Source organism: Palaemon carinicauda, chromosome 45 (assembly GCF_036898095.1).
Source record: "Palaemon carinicauda isolate YSFRI2023 chromosome 45, ASM3689809v2, whole genome shotgun sequence".
NCBI classification, from domain to species: domain Eukaryota; kingdom Metazoa; phylum Arthropoda; class Malacostraca; order Decapoda; family Palaemonidae; genus Palaemon; species Palaemon carinicauda.
The window spans coordinates 27,377,738-27,400,237 of record NC_090769.1 but is presented as its reverse complement, the minus strand read 5'-3'; the positions used below and the strand labels follow the sequence as shown (position 1 = coordinate 27,400,237).

The 22,500-nt window shown below is 38.1% G+C and overlaps 1 protein-coding gene and 25 non-coding genes across 26 annotated transcripts in view; 1 reads left to right on the top strand and 25 right to left on the bottom strand.

The window, feature by feature from the left end:
* The window catches only part of LOC137634954 (uncharacterized), an 18,067-nt gene extending 17,079 nt beyond the window's left edge, over positions 1-988 (top strand). Inside the window, exon 7 of the mRNA XM_068367521.1 lies at positions 562-988. The gene's annotated coding sequence lies outside the window, so the exon portion shown is untranslated. The remainder of the gene's footprint in view (positions 1-561) is intronic.
* A 7,214-nt stretch (positions 989-8,202) lies between these two features.
* Positions 8,203-8,284, bottom strand: TRNAS-GCU (transfer RNA serine (anticodon GCU)). The gene has a single exon. It is a non-coding gene; the product is annotated as a tRNA-Ser (tRNA).
* A 243-nt stretch (positions 8,285-8,527) lies between these two features.
* On the bottom strand, positions 8,528-8,609 carry TRNAS-GCU (transfer RNA serine (anticodon GCU)). The gene has a single exon. It is a non-coding gene; the product is annotated as a tRNA-Ser (tRNA).
* Positions 8,610-8,852: 243 nt separating this feature from the next.
* Positions 8,853-8,934, bottom strand: TRNAS-GCU (transfer RNA serine (anticodon GCU)). Its single transcript has one exon. It is a non-coding gene; the product is annotated as a tRNA-Ser (tRNA).
* A 243-nt stretch (positions 8,935-9,177) lies between these two features.
* TRNAS-GCU (transfer RNA serine (anticodon GCU)) lies at positions 9,178-9,259 on the bottom strand. The gene has a single exon. It is a non-coding gene; the product is annotated as a tRNA-Ser (tRNA).
* A 244-nt stretch (positions 9,260-9,503) lies between these two features.
* Positions 9,504-9,585, bottom strand: TRNAS-GCU (transfer RNA serine (anticodon GCU)). Its single transcript has one exon. It is a non-coding gene; the product is annotated as a tRNA-Ser (tRNA).
* A 243-nt stretch (positions 9,586-9,828) lies between these two features.
* TRNAS-GCU (transfer RNA serine (anticodon GCU)) lies at positions 9,829-9,910 on the bottom strand. The gene has a single exon. It is a non-coding gene; the product is annotated as a tRNA-Ser (tRNA).
* A 243-nt stretch (positions 9,911-10,153) lies between these two features.
* Positions 10,154-10,235, bottom strand: TRNAS-GCU (transfer RNA serine (anticodon GCU)). Its single transcript has one exon. It is a non-coding gene; the product is annotated as a tRNA-Ser (tRNA).
* A 243-nt stretch (positions 10,236-10,478) lies between these two features.
* Positions 10,479-10,560, bottom strand: TRNAS-GCU (transfer RNA serine (anticodon GCU)). The gene has a single exon. It is a non-coding gene; the product is annotated as a tRNA-Ser (tRNA).
* Positions 10,561-10,803: 243 nt separating this feature from the next.
* On the bottom strand, positions 10,804-10,885 carry TRNAS-GCU (transfer RNA serine (anticodon GCU)). Its single transcript has one exon. It is a non-coding gene; the product is annotated as a tRNA-Ser (tRNA).
* Positions 10,886-11,129: 244 nt separating this feature from the next.
* Positions 11,130-11,211, bottom strand: TRNAS-GCU (transfer RNA serine (anticodon GCU)). The gene has a single exon. It is a non-coding gene; the product is annotated as a tRNA-Ser (tRNA).
* Positions 11,212-11,454: 243 nt separating this feature from the next.
* TRNAS-GCU (transfer RNA serine (anticodon GCU)) lies at positions 11,455-11,536 on the bottom strand. The gene has a single exon. It is a non-coding gene; the product is annotated as a tRNA-Ser (tRNA).
* Positions 11,537-11,779: 243 nt separating this feature from the next.
* TRNAS-GCU (transfer RNA serine (anticodon GCU)) lies at positions 11,780-11,861 on the bottom strand. The gene has a single exon. It is a non-coding gene; the product is annotated as a tRNA-Ser (tRNA).
* Positions 11,862-12,102: 241 nt separating this feature from the next.
* TRNAS-GCU (transfer RNA serine (anticodon GCU)) lies at positions 12,103-12,184 on the bottom strand. The gene has a single exon. It is a non-coding gene; the product is annotated as a tRNA-Ser (tRNA).
* An 892-nt stretch (positions 12,185-13,076) lies between these two features.
* On the bottom strand, positions 13,077-13,158 carry TRNAS-GCU (transfer RNA serine (anticodon GCU)). Its single transcript has one exon. It is a non-coding gene; the product is annotated as a tRNA-Ser (tRNA).
* A 258-nt stretch (positions 13,159-13,416) lies between these two features.
* On the bottom strand, positions 13,417-13,498 carry TRNAS-GCU (transfer RNA serine (anticodon GCU)). The gene has a single exon. It is a non-coding gene; the product is annotated as a tRNA-Ser (tRNA).
* Positions 13,499-13,740: 242 nt separating this feature from the next.
* TRNAS-GCU (transfer RNA serine (anticodon GCU)) lies at positions 13,741-13,822 on the bottom strand. The gene has a single exon. It is a non-coding gene; the product is annotated as a tRNA-Ser (tRNA).
* Positions 13,823-14,381: 559 nt separating this feature from the next.
* TRNAS-GCU (transfer RNA serine (anticodon GCU)) lies at positions 14,382-14,463 on the bottom strand. Its single transcript has one exon. It is a non-coding gene; the product is annotated as a tRNA-Ser (tRNA).
* A 559-nt stretch (positions 14,464-15,022) lies between these two features.
* TRNAS-GCU (transfer RNA serine (anticodon GCU)) lies at positions 15,023-15,104 on the bottom strand. The gene has a single exon. It is a non-coding gene; the product is annotated as a tRNA-Ser (tRNA).
* A 559-nt stretch (positions 15,105-15,663) lies between these two features.
* Positions 15,664-15,745, bottom strand: TRNAS-GCU (transfer RNA serine (anticodon GCU)). Its single transcript has one exon. It is a non-coding gene; the product is annotated as a tRNA-Ser (tRNA).
* Positions 15,746-16,303: 558 nt separating this feature from the next.
* TRNAS-GCU (transfer RNA serine (anticodon GCU)) lies at positions 16,304-16,385 on the bottom strand. Its single transcript has one exon. It is a non-coding gene; the product is annotated as a tRNA-Ser (tRNA).
* Positions 16,386-16,944: 559 nt separating this feature from the next.
* TRNAS-GCU (transfer RNA serine (anticodon GCU)) lies at positions 16,945-17,026 on the bottom strand. Its single transcript has one exon. It is a non-coding gene; the product is annotated as a tRNA-Ser (tRNA).
* Positions 17,027-17,585: 559 nt separating this feature from the next.
* On the bottom strand, positions 17,586-17,667 carry TRNAS-GCU (transfer RNA serine (anticodon GCU)). The gene has a single exon. It is a non-coding gene; the product is annotated as a tRNA-Ser (tRNA).
* Positions 17,668-18,226: 559 nt separating this feature from the next.
* Positions 18,227-18,308, bottom strand: TRNAS-GCU (transfer RNA serine (anticodon GCU)). Its single transcript has one exon. It is a non-coding gene; the product is annotated as a tRNA-Ser (tRNA).
* Positions 18,309-20,411: 2,103 nt separating this feature from the next.
* On the bottom strand, positions 20,412-20,493 carry TRNAS-GCU (transfer RNA serine (anticodon GCU)). The gene has a single exon. It is a non-coding gene; the product is annotated as a tRNA-Ser (tRNA).
* Positions 20,494-21,139: 646 nt separating this feature from the next.
* On the bottom strand, positions 21,140-21,221 carry TRNAS-GCU (transfer RNA serine (anticodon GCU)). The gene has a single exon. It is a non-coding gene; the product is annotated as a tRNA-Ser (tRNA).
* Between the last annotated feature and the right edge of the window lie 1,279 nt (positions 21,222-22,500).

Below are 22,500 nucleotides of genomic sequence, written 5' to 3'. Positions count from 1 at the left end.
CACGAAATGCATTTAATACCGAATTCTAGGTATATGTCTGTGAGTTCTTAGTAACATGTCTGTAGTAAAAACTCCTTGCAGCATAAAAAAAAATTGTTTTAATCCAGTTTCAAAAACTGCTGTTGTAACAATTAATTAAAATCTCCTCTACAACCGATTTCATAATCTCTTGCTATTTTTATGCTACATTTTCCCCTTGCATTTTAGGGTCACTAATAACCTCAAGTCTAATACACAATTTTATTAAGTTTTGATGTCTGTAACCTCTGGAACTTCAAAAGTTCACACTTGCAGCAAATTCTTTTATGTTGAGCAGACTGACATGTCTCTTTTTATAGTTCATATATGAAAGATGTTTTAATGATGTTACTGTTCTTAAAATATTCTATCTTAATTGTACATTACTTCTCTTGTAGTTTATCTATTTCCTTATTTCCTTTCCTCAATGGGCTATTTTTCCCTGTTGGAGGCCTTGGGCTTATAGGATCGTGCTTTTCTAACTAGGATTGCAGCTTAGCTAGTATTGATAATAATAATAAGAGTCTCTTTTCTGAATTTAAGGTCACCCAGTTGCTGCTACCTGACAGATTAAGGATTGTTGCCTAAAACATCATCAAGGATGTGAAGTTCCGGAGAAGGGAAGTTTGTCTGTGAAGTTTCCTCAGACGAGATTTCGTTTAACTTCAGACAGACTTTCATCCAAAGAGGAACACAGCTCAGCGGAAAAAAAAAAAAATCTCTCTTCGGCTGGCCCGAAGTCATAACAAGATGTAATTTTTAGCATTTAACTGGTTCTACAGATTCTGGTAATCTGGTCAGTTCATTTAGCAGTAATTAAACTCAGTCAGTTATTGCTAGCTCAATTAAGGCTCTCTTTATTCTTTATATTTCCATTTAATTTTAACTCCTCATTTCTGATAATTATTTTCACAAATTGCATTTTTCACATTCAGGTATTGCCTATTTATTCTACATTATATATATAATATAACTTATTGATTTTTGTATGTCCTTTTTTCTAGGATGTTGATGTTATTTCAGAAAGTTATATAATTATGATTGATGATGAAACAGTAGTATTTATGTTTTCATAGTGAATATGTTCGTTGTTTTTACTAAATAAAAATACGAAAAGAACGGTTCTTTTATTCATTCGTCTCTTTGACACCTCGTGCAAATGTAATCCAATTCTTGAGTATAAGTAGATTGCCTTTAATATCAAAGATTATACAAAGGAGGTTAGGAAATAGTGCAGGAAATGTGAACATGTCAGTAACGCCATCTATTGGCTAGCTGATAAAACTACAGGTCAGGCTTATGCCTGACTGTTTGATCTTTCCCATGTACCTTGCTCTTTTCATTTCCCATAAGAGTTTTCCAAATCCTTACGAATCTGAACATTCCTTATCATCACTGATCAAAGACCAGTTTAAAGGTTTAAAGGTCGCTCATGAATGGCAGAGGCAAGGGACAGTGACATTGCCCTAGCAAGCAGGACAGTGCCCTAGAGACTGACCATATATTATATGATCAGCGCCCAAGCCTCCTCTCCACCCAATCTAGGACCAGGGAGGGCCAGGCAGTGACTGCTGATGACTCGACACATAGACCTATTGGCTCCCCCAAACCCCTCATCTTTAGCTCACAAGAATGGTAAGGTTGCAGACATTAAAGGAACTAACGAGTATAAGCGGGACTCGAACCCCCGGCTGGCAAACACCAGGCAGAGACGTTACCAATCTGGCCATAACAACCCATAATCAATAAGTTTATTTATTCCATCATGGGCAGAAAACATGAACACGTCTTTTAAATTAAGGAAACTGAAAGGATTGTTTATGAAGTCTGTGAACTGTGTATGTGTACACGATTTACTAACCTATCCAATCAAGTACACTTCCTAGTCCCAGAATATCATTAATAAAAAAAAAAACGTCTTAACAGTTGCTCAAGTTTATAAGGTAGATATCAAATGGATTCAAGCGCATATGGGAAAAGGACTATGAGGGGATACTTTCTTTCTATGAATGAAATGAAAAATTTTACCTCTGAACAGGACTTCCTGTGAATGAATAAACAAAACTCATTCGCATTATATATATATACACATATATATACATATATATATATATATATATATATATATATATATATATATATATATATATATATATATATATGTATATATATGTATATATATATATATATATATATATATATATATATATATATATATATATATATATGTATATATATGTATATATATATATATATATATATATATATATGCATATATGTAATATATAATATATATGTATATATATAATATATATGTATATATATACTGTATATATATATATATATATATATATATATATATATATATATACACATATATATATATGGAATACTTTGTAGTATATAACCTCATGATGGTGAAGGGCTGACTATTAGAATTACCTGCATGCTTAGTATTACGAACAGGATGGAACTGTCTGGGAAGATCTGATTGTAAAGGATGATCAGAATTATGAAAAATCTCCTGCAGCATGCATAAAAAACTAAATTAACGACGGTGCCAGATATTAATATCTAGATCAGGAATAAAAAATGTAATAGACCGTAAGTTTCTGTCCAACAAATTAAGATGAGAATCAGCAGCTGAACACCAGACAGGAGAAAAATACTCGAAACAAGGTAGAAAGAAAGAATTAAAACACTTCTTCAAGATAAATTGATCACCGAAAATCTTGAAATAATTTCTCAATAAGCCAATTGTTTGTGCAATTGAAGAAGACACAGACCTAATGTGCTTCTCAAGAGTAAATTTGCTGTCGAGAATCACACCTAAAATTTTAAGTCATACAGATTTGAAGAAAAATTATCAATGCTGAGATCCGGAAGCTGAGGAGCCACTATCCTTGACCTACTTACAATCATACTTTGAGTTTTGTTAGGATTCAACTACATGCCCCATAATTTGCACCATGCAATAATCTTAGCTAGATCTCTATTAAAGGATTCAGCAACCCCAGATCTACATTCAGGAGATGGAATTGATGCAAAGAGAGTAGCATCATCTGCATATGCAACAAGCTTGTTTTCTAGGCCAAACCACATGTCATGTGTATATAGTATGAAAAGTAATAGGCCAATAACACCACCCTGAAGAACACTAGATATCTCATTCCTATACTCACTATGGTGCCCATCAATAACAACTCTGCGATCTATTACTTAAAAATTCAAATAATACTAAGACACGACCCACCCACTCCCAACTGTTTGAGTTTAAAATCAAGGGCCTTATGATTAACACGGTCAAAGGCAGCACTAAAATCAAGGCTAATCATACGAACTTCCTGACCACAATCAAAGGATTTCTGTATAGCATTTGAGATTGTAAGAAGGGCATCACATGCTCCAAGGCCTTTACGAAAACCAAATTACAAAATAGGGAACAAATGATTACCATCAGCAAACTTATTAAGCGTTTTGCCAAAACAAGTTCAAAAACTATAGATAATATGGGACTTATAGAAAATGGGCGGTAATCAGTGGGACTTGAGCTACCACAAACACATTTACATAGTTGAGTAACATTACCAATTCTCCAAAAAGCGCTAAAAGCTCCTATTCTCGCTAACTTGCCTAAAATAACAGATAACTTTGGAGCTCCAGTTAGCTTTCTGGATATCACATATTGGATTCACGCTTCTCTATCTATTATTTGGTGTCAACATACGTTTCGAATTACTTTTTTACATGACTCTTCATTGGAAAACTAACTGTAGCTCAGTTTGTCCGAAGAGATGCTGTCTTCTATTTTAAAAAGTCACTAAAATATCTATTCTTTATATGTATGTATGTATGTATGTAAAGACAGAGAGAGAGAGAGAGAGAGAGAGAGAGAGAGAGAGAGAGAGAGAGAGAGAGAGAGAGAGAGAGAGAGAGAGAGAGAGGGACCTAATACACAGCTGGTGGCCAGTTCTTCACCGCCGGCTTCGACTTCCTCGCAACGGTGGGGAGGGGTAAGGTAAAGAAACTTTAGACCATGACAGTACTAATTTAACGTATATATAAGACACACAAATCAATTGGTGCAATAAATTATAGTATAAATAGCAAAAAAAATCAATAAACTACGAAAAGAAATGTGTATAATATGACAAGGCGCAGGAAATGGGCGATAACGCAAGAGAAAAGGGGAAAAAATACTTCCATCGAACCCGAACCGTATATAGAGATATTAACTGCACGAAACGTAAGAAAAAAACTCAATATTTGTTTCACAATACAAATACAATTAACAAGGCTTAAACATCCTGTAATTGTCATATAAAGAGATATTCAACAATTATGGAATAACTTCTTGAAAAGGGAAGACTTTATGAATAATAATTCAAATATCTTAGTACAATGCACACAGACTCAGGAACGTTCCCTTTTGACAAAAACATACATTTTACTCTCTTATCTATATAAATAGTTGATAGTAACAATACTATTATCACTATCATTATTGTTATTTCCAAATATTGCGTAATGATAATACGTCACTCCTTTTAGGCAGCTGCATGGTATATCCAATTCATTAAAAAGAGTAATGTAAGTCATATTTAATGAAGAACAAGTTTTTATTTTAATGACACGAGGTGATCGTTACGTCTTCGCTGTAATGAAGGACATTGAGAGATGGCTTTTGGATATGAACGAATGGAGGAAATCTAAATACTGGATACTAGTCTTGCATTCAAAGTGATGATCAATAATGTACATGAAAATTTGGCTTGCATAAAATTTTTGTCTGGTTATAAATGCTTTGGTGAAGGCATATTGGCAAGGTCACTGACAGTGGTGCTAAGCATTTAACTAAACTTGCAATCATTAGTTACATGTTCAACCTGAAATTCTATTTACGAGGCGTTTTATATTTTACTTTTAAGTCAGTTTTGGCCATAAGATAGATTATAGATTGGTGATGTACCTTTCTAATCTTTCTCTTCTATAACTCTCCAAAATAAAATGAGTGAAAAATAAGTTAAATTAAATTAGAATAAATCGTATATAACAGAAGAACAAAGTTACCCTTGCTAAACCGTTCAATATCTCGTTTTCCTTTATGCGTATGTATATTTGAAGAAAACTTATTTTATGTATAACTAAAATAAACTTGTGATTCATCTACTGTCCCATACCAGCGAGAAAAAAACGTAGCAATGTGTTTTGTACTACTCATTTAAGGTTTACTTATTTGATATAAATGGGGAAGTAATATTAAGACCTATAAGAGAGCTTTAATTCTTTACCTATTGGAGTCATTTTAGATCACCACAGTCTTATAGTCCTTGAGATTTAAACTAGTTATAATGGTACAGTCTTAAAAAATCTGTACCAGCTATCATTGAAATATACTAAAACTTAAATGTTATTCTAACATTCCAATAAATCTTGAGATCGAATAACTCAAAATTCAATCATTTGATTCCCGATACGATTTTTATTCAACGTTCGTCCAGTATTTATCTAAAGAATCTGCAGATTGAATATTGTTTCTACATAGCCTACATAAAGACATAATCTTTTCATAAAACTATCAACATTGATTCTTGAAAGCGCGTGATTGTGGTCTCTATTTCTCATTTTATAGGAATTAGAGCTTCTACCACTTTCTGCAAATTCAAAATAAGACCTATGTATGAACATTATTATAAAAGTGAATATTCTTAAAAGTTTCGAATGACCACCCTGCAACCCCTAATGTTACAAAATTGTTATATTAAGCATATTATATTTTACTTTTATGTTGAAATTATTATCTTAAAAGTATAGCTTATTGTTGTTCACCAGGTTCTCTGTAATCTAGTCAAAACCCAAAGGTTTAAAGGTTACTCATGAATGGCAGAGGCAAGGGACAGTGACATTGCCCCCTCTCCACCCAAGCTAGGACCATGGAGGGCCAGGCAATAGCTGCTGATAGCTCAACAGATAAACCAATAGGCTCCCCCAATCCCACCAACCTTAGCTCACAAGGATGGTAGGTTGCAGACACTAAAGGCACTAACGAGTCTGAGCGGGACTTGATCCCCCATCTGGCAAACACCAGGCAAAGACGTTACCAATCAGGCCACAACAAACCCTAGACTTATCGAAGGTGAGGTGTTACTATTAGGAAATAGATTGCTAACAGATTTGACATCAACCTCTATTGCTCTTAAACTTGTCTGACTTTGTGAAATTAACCACAATATAGGTTGCTTGCATTGAGACACTTAAAATCAATATAAAATCGATTTTTTTTTTTATCAGGGACGGCAACCTAACATTCAATATAAATGAGACAGACTGGGATTTCAATGGCCAATACTGATCTCCAAGAATCCTAGATATCGGGGTTGAACTATATCAAACATTTTGCCGAACACTTGCAGCTTTGCCAAATTTTTTCATTTTACCTGTGGTCGTTGTTGATTGTCTGGCCCTTCCGGTCAGGTCCGTGTTCATGCAACTATGTAGCCAGCATATTATCTTAATATCCTCAAAAGTGTTTATTTCTTTAATTGTCAAACCTTCATACGCAGTTGATCATTGCAACGAGAATGACAATATATACCAGAATGATATTAGAAAAACATATATTATCGATGATAATTATTAAGATACCTTTTTCTTATAAGAATTCTACCCATGTTGTCTATAGTTCTCCATGGTAATAAAAAAAAAACTCCATACTTAATTATTATAAGATGGGATAAATTCCAGAAATTAAAAACCAGCATAGGGCTCAGCACCATTAGGATGAAACGTAATTTATATTTGAAGAAATATGTGACATATCAATTGAAAACCAATGAAACTTATTCTATCCAGTATGGGGATTAGTTGATTAAACTTCTATAATGATACCAGACGAGAATGGGATTTGAACCCACACAGGGAGACCCTACTGGATTAGCAGTCCAACGCCTGAACCACTCGACCAGTAAGTCAAAAACTTTGTAGATACTCTAGTCTATAGATAATTAAAATCTGGCATTAGGATTAATCTACCTAAAATACATACCATAATATCACCCAGCTTCCCCCTCTACATCAGCCTTCCTAACTGTTCATACACTGCAACTGTATTTTGGCATAGGCTCTACCTTCTCCAAAACCTACTTGCCAGCTTTACTCATCTGCAGGTAAAGGACTTCATGGCCAGGAGAATTAAACTTTTATAATGATACCCGACGAGGATGAGATTAGAGCCCACGAAGGAAGACCCAATTGGATTAGCAGTCCAATGAATTAACCACTCAGCCACCTCGTCATTTAACTTTAGAAGATACTCTGGTCTATAAATTATTAAAATCTAGCATAAGATTAACCTAAAATATATATACCGTAATATCACCTAGCTTCCAACTCTACATCAGCCTTCCTAACAATTCATACACTGCAACTGCATTTTAGCATAGATTCTACCTTCTCCAAAACATACTTGCTTGCTTTACTCATATGCAGCAATAGGACTTCACGGCCAGGATAATTAAACTTCTATAATGATACGCGTCGAGGATGGAATTCGAACCCACGCGGAGTGACCCTATTGGATTAGCAGTACAAAGCCTTAACCACTCGGTCACCTTGTCATAAAACTTTGGAAGATACTCTAGTCTATACATTGTTAAAATCTAGCATTAGGATTAACCTACCTAAAATATTCATCGTAATATCACCCGGGTCCCCACTCCACATCAGCCTTCCTAACTGTTTATACACTGTACTTTTATTTTAGCATAGCCTCTACCTTCACCAAAACCTACTAGCCAGCTTTACTCATCTGCAGCAATGGGACTTCACAGCTAGGAGAATTAAACTTCTATAATGGTACGTGACGAGGATGGGTTTCGAACCCACACAGGGAGACCCTATAGGATTAGCAGTCAAACGCCTTAACCAATCAGCCACATCGTCATATAAGTTTGGAAGAGACTCTAATCAACACACTATTAAAATCTGGCATTAGGAATAACCTACCTAAAATATGTACTCTAATATCATCCAGCTTCCCACTCCACATCAGCTTTCTTAACTGTTCAGAAACTGTAACTGTATTTTAGCATAACATCTACCTTCTCTAAAACCTCCTAGCCGTCTTTACTCATCTGCAGGTATAGGACTTCATGGCTAGGAGGATTAAACTTCTATAATGATACACGACGAGGATGAGATTCGAACCCACGCAGGGAGACCCTATTGGATTAGCAGTCCAACGCCTTAACCACTCGGCCACCTCGTCATATAACTTGAGAAGATACTCTAGTCTACACACTATTAAAATCTGGCATTTGGAATAACCTGCCTAAAATATGTTCTCTAATATCACCCAGCTTCCAACTCCACATCAGCTTTCTTAACTGTTCAGAAACTGTAACTGTATTTTAGCATAATATCTACCTTCTCCAAAACCTCCTAGCCAGCTTTACTCTTTTGCAGGTATGGGACTTCATGGCAAGGAGAATTAAACTTCTATAATGATACGCGACGAGGATGGGATTCGAACCCACGCAGGGAGACCCTATTGGATTAGCAGTCCAACGCCTTAACCACTCGGCCACCTCGTCATATAACTTTGGAGGATACTCTAGTCTACACACTATTAAAATCTGGCATTTGGAATAACCTGCCTAAAATATGTACTCTAATATCACCCAGCTTACCACTCCACATCAGCTTTCTTAACTGTTCAGAAACTGTAACTGTATTTTAGCATAATATCTACCTTCTCCAAAACCTCCTAGACAGCTTTACTCTTCTGTAGGTATGGGACTTCATGGCGAGGAGAATTAAACTTCTATAATGATACGCGACGAGGATGGGATTCGAACCCACGCAGGGAGACCCTATTGGATTAGCAGTCCAACGCCTTAACCACTCGGCCACCTCGTCATATAACTTTGGAGGATACTCTAGTCTACACACTATTAAAATCTGGCATTTGGAATAACCTGCCTAAAATATGTACTCTAATATCACCCAGCTTCCCACTCCACAACAGCTTTCTTAACTGTTCAGAAACTGTAACTGTATTTTAGCATAACATATACCTTCTCCAAAACCTCTTAGCCGGCTTAACTCTTTTGCAGATATGGGACTTCATGGCAAGGAGAATTAAACTTCTATAATGATACGCGACGAGGATGGAATTCGAACCCACGCAGGGAGACCCTATTGGATTAGCAGTCCAACGCCTTAACCACTCGGCCACCTCGTCATATAACTTTGGAGGATACTCTAGTCTACACACTATTAAAATCTGGCATTTGGAATAACCTGCCTAAAATATGTACTATAATTATCATCCAGCTTCCCACTCCACATCAGCTTTCTTAACTGTTCATAAACTGTAACTGTATTTTAGCATAACATCTACCATCTCTAAAACCCACTAGCCGTCTTTACTCATCTGCAGGTGTAGGACTTCATGGCTAGGAGAATTAAACTTCTATAATGATACGCGACAAGGATAGGATTCGAACCCACGCAGGGAGACCCTATTGGATTAGCAGTCCAACGCCTTAACCACTCGGCCACCTCGTCATACAACTTTGGAGGATACTCTAGTCTACACACTATTAAAATCTGGCATTAAGAATACCCTGCCTAAAATATGTACTCTAATATCACCCAGCCTCCCACCCCACATCAGATTTCTTAACTGTTTGTAAACTGTAACTGTATTTTAGCATAACATATACCTTCTCCAAAACCTACTAGCCGGCTTTACTCATCTGCAGCAATGGGACTTCACAGCTAGGAGAATTAAACTTCTATAATGGTAAGTGACGAGGATGGGTTTCGAACCCACACAGGGAGACCCTATAGGATTAGCAGTCAAACGCCTTAACCACTCAGCCACCTCGTCATATAAGTTTGGAAGAGACTCTAATCAACACACTATTAAAATCTGGCATTAGGAATAACCTGCCTAAAATATGTACTCTAATGTCATCCAGTTTCCCACTCCACATCAGCTTTCTTAACTGTTCAGAAACTGTAACTGTATTTTAGCATAACATCTACCTTCTCTAAAACCCACTAGCCGTCTTTACTCATCTGCAGGTATAGGTCTTCATGGCTAGGAGAATTAAACTTCTATAATGATACACGACGAGGATGGGATTTGAACCCACGCAGGGAGACCCTATTGGATTAGCAGTCCAACGCCTTAACCACTCGGCCACCTCGTCATATAAGTTTGGAAGATACTCTAGTCTACACACTATTAAAATCTGGCATTTGGAATAACCTGCCTAAAATATGTACTCTAATATCACCCAGCTTACCACTCCACATCAGCTTTCTTAACTGTTCAGAAACTGTAACTGTATTTTAGCATAATATCTACCTTCTCCAAAACCTCCTGGCCAGCTTTACTCTTTTGCAGGTATGGGACTTCATGGCAAGGAGAATTAAACTTCTATAATGATACGCGACGAGGATGGGATTCGAACCCACGCAGGGAGACCCTATTGGATTAGCAGTCCAACGCCTTAACCACTCGGCCACCTCGTCATATAACTTTGGAGGATACTCTAGTCTACACACTATTAAAATCTGGCATTTGGAATAACCTGCCTAAAATATGTACTCTAATATCACCCAGCTTCCCACTCCACAACAGCTTTCTTAACTGTTCAGAAACTGTAACTGTATTTTAGCATAACATATACCTTCTCCAAAACCTCCTAGCCAGCTTAACTCTTTTGCAGATATGGGACTTCATGGCAAGGAGAATTAAACTTCTATAATGATACGCGACGAGGATGGGATTCGAACCCACGCAGGGAGACCCTATTGGATTAGCAGTCCAACGCCTTAACCACTCGGCCACCTCGTCATATAACTTTGGAGGATACTCTAGTCTACACACTATTAAAATCTGGCATTTGGAATAACCTGCCTAAAATATGTACTCTAATTATCATCCAGCTTCCCACTCCACATCAGCTTTCTTAACTGTTCATAAACTGTAACTGTATTTTAGCATAACATCTACCTTCTCTAAAACCCACTAGCCGTCTTTACTCATCTGCAGGTGTAGGACTTCATGGCTAGGAGAATTAAACTTCTATAATGATACGCGACAAGGATAGGATTCGAACCCACGCAGGGAGACCCTATTGGATTAGCAGTCCAACGCCTTAACCACTCGGCCACCTCGTCATACAACTTTGGAGGATACTCTAGTCTACACACTATTAAAATCTGGCATTAGGAATACCCTGCCTAAAATATGTACTCTAATATCACCCAGCCTCCCACTCCACATCAGATTTCTTAACTCTTTGTAAACTGTAACTGTATTTTAGCATAACATATACCTTCTCCAAAACCTACTAGCCGGCTTTACTCATCTGCAGCAATGGGACTTCACAGCTAGGAGAATTAAACTTCTATAATGATACGCGACGAGGATGGGATTTGAACCCACGCAGGGAGACCCTATTGGATTAGCAGTCCAACGCCTTAACCACTCGGCCACCTCGTCATATAACTTTGGAGGATACTCTAGTCTACACACTATTAAAATCTGGCATTAGGAATAACCTGCCTAAAATATGTACTCTAATATCACCCAGCTTACCACTCCACATCAGCTTTCTTAACTGTTCATAAACTGTAACTGTATTTTAGCATAACATCTACCTTCTCTAAAACCCACTAGCCGTCTTTACTCATCTGCAGGAATAGGACTTGATGGCAAGGAGAATTAAACTTCTATAATGATACGCGACGAGGATGGGATTCTAACCCACGCAGGGAGACCCTATTGGATTAGCAGTCCAACACCTTAACCACTCGGCCACCTTGTCATGTAATTAAGAATGTACTTTCATCTATAAATCATTAAAATCTGGCATTAGGATCAACCCACCTAAAACATATACTTCAATATCACCAAGCTTCCTACTGGACATGAACCTTCTAACTGTTCATACACGGCAACTGTATGTTAGCATCACCTCTACCTTCTAAACAACCTTCTAGCTGGCTTTATTCATCTGCAGGTATAGGACTTCATGGCTAGGAGAATTAAACTTCTATAATGATACCCAACGACGATGGGATTTAAACCCATGCAGGGAGACCCTATTGGATTAGCAGTCCAATGCCTTAACCACTCGGCCACCTCGTCATATAACTTTGGAAGATACTCTAGTCTATACATTATTAAAATATGGCATTGGGATCTACCTACTTAAAATATATACTGTAATATCAATCAGCACCCCACTCCTCATCAGCCCTCCTAACTGTTCATACACTGCAACTGTATTTATCATAGCCTCTACCTTCTCCAAAACCTATGAGCTGTTTATTTATCTGGAGGTATAGGAATTCATGTTTAGGAGAATTAAACTTTTAAAATAATACCCGACGAGGATGAGATTCAAATCCAAGCAGGGAGACATTATTGGATTAGCAGTCCAACGCCTTATCCACTCGGCCACCAGTCATATAACTTTGGAAGCTACTCTATCTAGTCTATAAATCATTAAAATCTGGTATTAGGATTAACCTATCTAAAATATTTACCGTACTGTCACCCAGTTCCCCACTCCATATCAGCCTTCCTAACTGTCATACACTGCACTTGTATTTTAGCATAGCCTCTACCTTCTCCAAAACCTACTAGCCGGCTTCACTCATGTGCAGCTATAGGACTTCTCAGCTAGGAGAATTAAACGTCTATAATGGTACGCAACGAGGATGGGATTTGAACCCTCGCAGGGAGATCCTATCGGACTAGCAGTTCAATGCCTTAACCACTCCGCCACCTCGTCATATGACTTTGGAAGATACTCTAGTCTAAACACTATTAAAATCTGGCATTAGGAATAACTTACCTAAAATATATACTGTAATATCACCCAGCTTCCCAATTCACATCAGCTTTCCCACTTGTTCATACCCGGCAACTGTATTTTACCATAGCCTCTACCGCCTTCAAAACCTTGTAGCTGGCTTTATTCATCTGCAGGTATAAGACTTCATGGCTAGGAGAATGAAACTTCTATAATAATACCCGACGAGGATGGGATTCCAACCCACGCAGGGAGACCCTATTGGATTAGCAGTCCAACGCCTTAACCACCCGGCCACCTCGTCATATAACTTTAGAAGATACTCTAGAGTCTAGTGTCTAGTCTATACACCATTAAAATCTAGCATTAGGATTAACCTACCTAAAATACTCGTCGTAATATCACTCGGGTCCCCCACTCCACTTCAGCCTTCCTAAATGTTCATACACTGCAACTTTATTTTAGCATGACCTCTACCTTCTCCAAAACCCACTAGCCGTCTTTACTCATCTGCAGGTATAGGATGTCATGGCAAGGAGAATTAAACTTCTATAATGATATGCGACGAGGATGGGATTCGAACCCACGCAGGGAGACCCTATTAGATTAGCAGTCCAACACCTTAACCACTCAGCCACCTCGTCATATAACTTTAGATGATACTCTAAGTCTACACACTATTAAAATCTGGCATTAGGAATAACCTGCCTAAAATATGTACTCAATTCACCAAGCTTTCCACTCCACATCAGCTTTCTTAACTGTTCATAAACTGTAACTATATTTTAGCATAACATCTACCTTCTCCAAAACCCACTAACCGTCTTTACTCATCTGAAGGTATAGGACTTCATGGCAAGGAGAATTAAACTTCTATAATGATACACGACGAGGATGGGATTCGAACTCACGCAGGGAGACCCTATTAAATTAGCAGTCCACCGCTTTAACCACTCGGCTACCTCGTCATATAACTTTGGAAGATACTCTAGTCTATACATTACTGAAATATGGCATTAGGATCAACCTACCTAAAATATGTACTGTAATATTACTCAGCTCCCCACCCCTCATCAGCCTTCCTAACTGTTCATACACGGTAACTGTATGATATCATAGCCTCTACCTTCTCCATAACTTACTAGCGGGCTTTATTCATCTGCAGGTGTAGAAATTCATGACTAGGAGAATTAAATTTCTATAATGATACCCGACTAGGATGATATTCAAACCTAAGCAGGGAGACCTATTAGTCCAAAGCCTTAACCACTCGGCCACCTTGTCATATAACTATTGAAGATAATTTAGCCTATATATTATTAAAATCTGGCATTAGGAATAACTAGCCTAAAATATTTATCGTAAGATCACACGGCTCCCCACTCCACATCAGCCTTCTTAACCCTTCATACACAGCACTAGTAATTTAGTATAGCCTCTACATTCTCCAAAACCTACTAGCTGGCTTTACTCATATGCAGCAATAGGACTTCACAGCTAGGAGAATTAAAGTTCTATAATGGTACGCGACGAGGATGGGATTCGAACCCACGCAGGGAGACCCTATTGGATTAGCAGTCCAACGCCTTAACCACTCGGCCACCTTGTCATATAACTTTGGAAGATACTCTAGTCTATACATTACTGAAATATGGCATTAGGATGAACCTACCTAAAATATGTACTGTAATATTACTCAGCTCCCCACCCCTCATTAGCCTTCCTAACTGTTCATACACGGTAACTGTATGATATCATAGCCTCTACCTTCTCCATAACTTACTAGCGGGCTTTATTCATCTGCAGGTATAGAAATTCATGACTAGGAGAATTAAATTTCTATAATGATACCCGACTAGGATGATATTCAAACCAAAGCAGGGAGACCTATTAGTCCAAAGCCTTAACCACTCGGCCACCTCGTCATATAACTATTGAAGATGATTTAGCCTATATATTATTAAAATCTGGCATTAGGAATAACCAGCCTAAAATATTTATCGTAATATCACACGGCTCCCCACTCCACAACAGCTTTCTTAACCGTTCATACACTGCACTAGTAATTTAGTATAGCCTCTACATTCTCCAAAACCTACTAGCCGGCTTTACTCATATGCAGTAATAGGACTTCAATGCTAGGAGAATTAAAGTTCTATAATTGTACACGACGAGGATGGGATTCGAACCCACGCAGGGAGACCCTATTGGATTAGCAGTCCAACGCCTTAACCACTCGGCCACCTCGTCATATAAATCTGGAAGATACTTTAGTCTATACATTACTGAAATATGGCATTAGGATCAACCTACCTAAAATATGTACTGTAATATTACTCAGCTCCCCACCCCTCATCAGCCTTCCTAACTGTTCATACACGGTAACTGTATGATATCATAGCCTCTACCTTCTCCATAACTTACTAGCGGGCTTTATTCATCTGCAGGTATAGAAATTCATGACTAGGAGAATTAAATTTCTATAATGATACCTGACTAGGATGATATTCAAACCCAAGCAGGGAGACCTATTAGTCTAAAGCCTTAACCACTCGGCCACATCGTCATATAACTATTGAAGATAATTTAGCCTATATATTATTAAAATATGGCATTAGGAATAACCAGCCTAAAATATTTATCGTAATATCACACGGCTCCCCACTCCACATCAGCCTTCTTAACCGTTCATACACTGCACTAGTAATTTAGTATAGCCTCTTGCTTCTCCAAATCCCACTAGCCGGCTTTACTCATATGCAGTAATAGGACTTCATAGCTAGAAGAATTAAAGTTCTGTAATGCTACGCGACGAGGATGGGATTCGAACCCACGCAGGGAGACCCTATTGGATTAGCAGTCCAACGCCTTAACCACTCGGCCACCTCGTCATATAAATCTGGAAGATACTCTAGTCTATACATTACTGAAATATGGCATTAGGATCAACCTACCTAAATATGTACTGTAATATTACTTAGCTCCCCACCCCTCATCAGCCTTCCTAACTGTTCATACACGGTAACTGTATGATATCATAGCCTCTACCTTCTCCATAACTTACTAGCGGGCTTTATTCATCTGCAGGTATAGAAATTCATGACTAGGAGAATTAAATTTCTATAATGATACCCGACTAGGATGATATTCAAACCCAAGCAGGGAGACCTATTAGTCCAAAGCCTTAACCACTCGGCCACCTCGTCATATAACTATTGAAGATAATTTAGCCTATATATTATTAAAATCTGGCATTAGGAATAACTAGCCTAAAATATTTATCGTAATATCACACGGCTCCCCACTCCACATCAGCTTTCTTAACCGTTCATACACTGCACTAGTAATTTAGTATAGCCTCTACATTCTCCAAAACCTACTAGCCGGCTTTACTCACATGCAGTAATAGGACTTCACAGCTAGGAGAATTAAAGATCTATAATTGTATGCGACGAGGATGGGATTCGAACCCACGCAGGGAGACCCTATTGGATTAGCAGTCCAACGCCTTAACCACTCGGCCACCTCGTCATATATCTTTTGAAGATACTCTAGTCTATATATTACTGAAATATGGCATTAGGATGAACCTACCTAAAATATGTACTGTAATATTACTCAGCTCCCCACCCCTCATCAGCCTTCCTAACTGTTCATACACGGTAACTGTATGATATCATAGCCTCTACCTTCTGCATAACTTATTAGCGGGCTTTATTCATCTGCAGGTATAGAAATTCATGACTAGGAGAATTAAATTTCTATAATGATACCCGACTAGGATGATATTCAAACCTAAGCAGGGAGACCTATTAGTCCAAAGCCTTAACCACTCGGCCACCTCGTCATATAACTATTGAAGATAATTTAGCCTATATATTATTAAAATCTGGCATTAGGAATAACCAGCCTAAAATATTTATCGTAATATCACACGGCTCCCCACTCCACATCAGCTTTCTTAACCGTTCATACACTGCACTAGTAATTTAGTATAGCCTCTACATTTTCCAAAACCTACTAGTCGGCTTTACTCATATGCAGTAATAGGACTTCTCAGCTAGGAGAATTAAAGTTCTATAATTGTACACGACGAGGATGGGATTCGAACCCACGCAGGGAGACCCTATTGGATTAGCAGTCCAACGCCTTAACCACTCGGCCACCTCGTCATATAAATCTGAAAGATACTCTAGTCTATACATTACTGAAATATGGCATTAGGATGAACCTACCTAAAATATGTACTGTAATATTACTCAGCTCCCCACCCCTCATCAGCCTTCCTAACTGTTCATACACGGTAACTGTATGATATCATAGCCTCTACCTTCTCCATAACTTACTAGCGGGCTTTATTCATCTGCAGGTATAGAAATTCATGACTAGGAGAATTAAATTTCTATAATGATACCCGACTAGGATGATATTCAAACCCAAGCAGGGAGACCTATTAGTCCAAAGCCTTAACCACTCGGCCACATCGTCATATAACTATTGAAGATAATTTAGCCTATATATTATTAAAATCTGGCATTAGGAATAACCAGCCTAAAATATTTATCGTAATATCACACGGCTCCCCACTCCACATCAGCCTTCTTAACCGTTCATACACTGCACTAGTAATTTAGTATAGCCTCTTGCTTCTCCAAAACCCACTAGCCGGCTTTACTCATATGCAGTAATAGGACTTCATAGCTAGGAGAATTAAAGTTCTATAATGGTACGCGACGAGGATGGGATTCGAACCCACGCAGGGAGACCCTATTGGATTAGCAGTCCAACGCCTTAACCACTCGGCCACCTCGTCATATAAATTTGGAAGATACTCTAGTCTATACATTACTGAAATCTGGCATTAGGAATAACCTACCTAAAATATGTACTGTATTATTACTAAGCTCCCCACCCCTCATCAGCCTTCCTAACTGTTCATACACGGTAACTATATGTTATCATAGCCTCTACTTTCTCCAAAACTTACTAGCGGGTTTTATTCATCTGCAGGTATAGGAATTCATGACTAGGAGAATTAAATTTCTATAATGATACCCGACTAGGATGATAATCAAACCCAAGCAGGGAGACCTATTAGTCCAAAGCATTAACCACTCGCCCACCTCGTCATATAACTATTGAAGATACTTTAGTGTATATATTATTAAAATTTGGCATTAGGAATAACCTACCTAAAATATTTATCGTAAAATCACCCGGCTCCCCACTCCACATCAGCCTTCTTAACCGTTCATACACTGCACTAGTAATTTAGTATAGCCTCTACCTTCTCCAAAACCTACTAGCAGGCTTTACTCATATGCAGCAATAGGACTTCACAGCTAGGAGAATTAAAGTTCTATGATGGTACACGACGAGGATGGGATTCGAACCCACGCAGGGACACCCTATTGGATTAGCAGTCCAACGCCTTAACCACTCGGCCACCTCGTCATATATCTTTTGAAGATACTCTAGTCTATACATTATCAAAATCAGGCATTAGGAATATCCTCCCAAAATATATACTGTAATATTACCCAACTTCCCTCTCCACATTAGCTTTCCTAACTGTTCATAAACTTCTACTGTATTTTAGCATAACCTTTACCTTCTCCAAAACCTACTAGCCTGCTTTACTCTTTTGCCAGAGTAGGACTTCATGACTAGGAGAATTAAACTTTTATAATGATACACAACGAGAATGTTATTCTAGCCCACGCAGGGAGACCCTATTGCAGGGGTTCTTAACCGGGGGTGCGAATCTGGTTCCTAAGGGGTGCGATAATACCTGTGAAATATTGAAGAAAATATGTTTTTATATATGCTTTATATTTTTTCATAAAAAAAAAACTTGTTGCTTAGTCTTAAACAGTGTTTGAAGAGATATACCTAAATCTATTTTCCCAATGAAGGGATAAATTTGCAACAAACTCGAGTCCGGGGTACACGTATGTGATTTGGATGAACGAGGAGAAATTCACCATTTTCTCCATGAATGGGTACAAGAACTAGCCATACATTTCAATGACCCTAGTTTTGTTCAGATGCTTGCCTATTTGGCTGATGTGTTTTCAGCACTCAATGAACTCAACCACTCTCTGCAGGGAAGGGGACTTAACATTGTGACTGCAAGAGAGAAATTGGCTGCATTCAAAGAAAAACTAGTCTTGTGGATAAAGCGTGTGAAGATGGGGAATTTGGTAAATTTCCCCTGCCTGGAAGAGACAGTCACAGAAAGTTCTACCCTGCCTCCAAACTTTGTTGCAAAAATGGTTGAACATATGCAGATGCTGTGTACTTCCTTTGATGGTTACTTCTCATGTGGAGAGTTACAAACCTGTAATATCTGGATCTTGAACCCTTTTATGCAGAATTTGGAAGATGTTGTTGATGATGGCAGCATCAAAGATCTCATCGACATGAGACACAATCGTGGAATCTAAATGGAGTTCACCAATAGTCAGCTGGACCACTTCTTGGCTTCTCATCTGGAAGCATACCCTGCACTAGCAACGAAAGCACTCAAAGTGCTGGTACCTTTTGCAACTACTTACTTGTGTGAGCAAGGATTTTCTTGTCTACTTCACATCAAAACGAAAAGCAGAAATCGGCTGAATTCTGAACATGACATGCGAGTAGCACTCAGTACTAAGACACCAAGATTTGATGCCATTATGGAGAAAAAACAGCAACAACGAAGTCACTAGATTTACAGTGCAGTACAGGCAAAATATAATGTAATTTTGAACCAAATAAAAAAAATATTTTTGTTGATACATACTCATAATTTTTTCTCTTGAAAGAACTTTAAGCTGTATGAATGAATGTTGAATAAAAAAAGGTTTTTTTATTACATCAAATTTGTATTTTTAGCTTTTTCATATATTCAGATTCCAGGGAACTGACTGCTGATTTGAAAAGGGGGCGAACACTGAAAAAGGTTAAGAACCACTGCCCTATTGGATTAGTAATCCAACGCCTTAACCACTCGGCCACCTCGTCATATAACTTTGGAAGATACTTTAGTTTATACCTTATTAAGATCTGGCTTTACGATTGACCTACCTAAAATATATACTATAATTTCCCTCAGCTCCCCACTCCACATCAGCTTTCCTAACTGTTCACACACGCCAACTGTTTGTTAGCATAGCGTCTACTTTCTCCAAAACCTTTTAGCTGGCTAGACTCATCTGCAGGTATAGGACTTCACGGCTAGGATAATCAAACTTTATAATGATACCCAACGAGGATGGGATTCGAACCCACGAAGGGACACCCTTTTGGCTTAGCAGTCCAAAGCCATAACAACTCGGCGACCGTATCTTACAACTATGAAAGATACTCTAATCTATACATTATTGAAACTAGTTTTAGGAATAACCTATCTAAAACATACACCGTAATATCACCCCTCTCCCCACTCCACATCAACCTTCCTAATTTTTCATACGCTGCAACTGTATTTTAGCATAACTACCTTCTCCAGAACCTACTAGCTGGCATTACTCATCTGCAGGTATAGGATTTCACAGCTAGGAGAATTAAGATACCCGATGAGGATGGGATTCGAACCCACGCAGGGAGACCCTATTGGATTAGCAGTCCAACGCCTTAACCACTCGGCCACCTCGTCATATAACTATAGATGATGCTATAGTCTATACATTATCAAAATCTAGCATTAGGATCAACTTACTTAAAATATATAACTTCCAAACTGTTCATACACTATAACTGTATTTTAGCATAGCCTTTACCTTCTCCAAAACCTACTAGCTGGCTTTACTCATCTGCAGATAAAGGACTTCACGGCAAGGTAGCTTCCCTCCAAGTGCAAAGATATGAAGCCCTATACACTCTTGATCTTTTGAAGCCTATCTACCAACTAGGTCTTTTTCAACTAGGCTATCAGATCCCTCTCTCAACTATACAGCTTCACTCTGTCCCTAACAAGTCTGATATAAGAGATGAATTTACTCCCCCATCTTCAAGGCGCACGGTGAACAAACCCTAGGGTACTCTGGATGGTGGCTCATAGACTAAATGAAATAGTCCCCATATTTACCCGGGATGTCAATAGTTCTCCTTGGTGATAAAAAGATTCCATCATTAATTCTTATATGATACAAATTCTACTACTATAATTCCATCGAAGGGATGAGCAACGTAACAATGGCATTTGAGTCATTTTTAAAGTAATATTGACATTCTTATTAAGCCTAATGAACTTTAATCTATGTGATATGGACATAATGTAATTGAACATCTATAATGGTACCCAACGAGGATGGGATTCGAACCCACGCAGGGAGACCCTATTGGATTAGCAGTCCAACGCCTTAACCACTCGGCCACCTCATCATAAAACTATAGATGATGCTATAGTCTATACATTATTAAAATCTAGCATTATGATCAACTTACTTAAAATATATAACTTCCAAACTGTTCATACACTATAACTGTATTTTAGCATAGCCTCTACCTTCTCCAAAACCTACTAGCTGGCTTTACTCATCTGCAGATAAAGGACTTCACGGCAAGGTAGCTTCCCTCCAAGTGCAAAGATATGAAGCCCTATACACTCTTGATCTTTTGAAGCCTATCTACCAACTAGGTCTCTTTCAACTAGGCTATCAGATCCCTCTCTCAACTATACAGCTTCACTCTGTCCCTAACAAGTCTGATATAAGAGATGAATTTACTCCCCCACCTTCAAGGCGCACGGTGAACAAACCCTAGGGTACTCTGGATGGTGGCTCATAGACTAAATGAAATAGTCCCCATATTTACCCGGGATGTCAATAGTTCTCCTTAGTGATAAAAAGATTCCATCACTAATTCTTATATGATACAAATTCTACTACTATAATTCCATCGAAGGGATGAGCAACGTAACAATGGCATTTGAGTAATTTTTAAAGTAATATTGATATTCTTATTAAGCCTAATGAACATTAATCTATGTGATATGGACATTATGTAATTGAACATCTATAATGGTACCCGACGAGGATGGGATTCAAACCTACGCAGGGAGACCCTATTGGATTAACAGTCCAACGACTTAACCACTCGGCCACCTCGTCTTGTAAGTTGAGAAGATACTGTAGTTTATAAATGATTGAAATATGGCACCAGGGTTAACCCATTTAAACTATGTACTGTAATATCACCCAATCCCCACTCCATCTCAGCATTGCTAATTGCTCACTAATACACTCTAACTGTACTTCAGCCTGGCTTCTACCTTCTTCATACCCTACCAGCCAGCTTTACTCATCTTCAGGTAGGCCTTCAAGGCTTGAAATCTTCTTTCCAAGTGTAATGACATGAAGCCCTCCACATTTTTTATCTTTTGAAGCCTATATACCAACTAGGCCTTAGTCAACTAATCTATCAGATCCCTCTCTCAAATATACAGCCTCATTATGTGCCTACCAAATTTGATACAAGAGATGAATTTACTCCCCCATCTTTAAGGCACAGGGTGAATGAACTCAAGGGCGATCAAAGTATCAATGAGGGACTCTCAGCTTGACCTAAGATGGATTGACATAACTAATGAAATTAACGGTCTAAATGTTGTTATTTTCTTTCCATGTACTTCCATCAACTGATATAAAAAAATGTCCTGACA